The sequence below is a fragment of the Octopus bimaculoides genome, chromosome 18 (assembly GCF_001194135.2).
Source record: "Octopus bimaculoides isolate UCB-OBI-ISO-001 chromosome 18, ASM119413v2, whole genome shotgun sequence".
Lineage (NCBI taxonomy): Eukaryota > Metazoa > Mollusca > Cephalopoda > Octopoda > Octopodidae > Octopus > Octopus bimaculoides.
Genome location: NC_068998.1, coordinates 6,148,567 through 6,149,051, shown reverse-complemented (window position 1 = coordinate 6,149,051; position 485 = coordinate 6,148,567). Strand labels below are relative to the sequence as shown.

The 485-nt window shown below is 34.6% G+C and overlaps 1 long non-coding RNA gene across 1 annotated transcript in view; it reads left to right on the top strand.

The window, feature by feature from the left end:
* Positions 1 to 485, top strand: part of LOC128249748 (uncharacterized) — a 29,084-nt gene that overhangs the window by 21,833 nt on the left and 6,766 nt on the right. The window lies entirely within an intron of this gene.

The following is a 485-nucleotide window of genomic DNA, read 5'->3' as shown; positions in this document are numbered from 1 at the left end:
GTGTGTGTGTGTGTGTGTGTGTGTGTGTGTGTGTGTGTGTGTGTGTGTGTGTGTGTGTGTGTGTGTGTGTGTGCATATACATACACATATTTAAAAACGCAGAAAAATCATACGAAACAACGATTTTTGTATGATTTCTGTTTCTTTGCACCGAGATTTAATTACATAAACCATTATTTTTCATGCGTATTAAAATCAATATCGAGTGAGTTTTCTTCGCCACGATACTACAAGAACAACAATAACAATAACTACTACTACTACTACTACTACTACTACTACTACTACTACTACTTCTACTACTACTACTACTATTACTCCTACATACGCGGCATGCTTGATCGTTTGATCTTCAAATATTGTTTCACTTCATAAATTCATTTGCAATATCTATTAATTAAATATCCCTACCTTCACACAAACATGTAGTATATCTATGTACACACTCATACACACACACACACACACACACACACATACACACA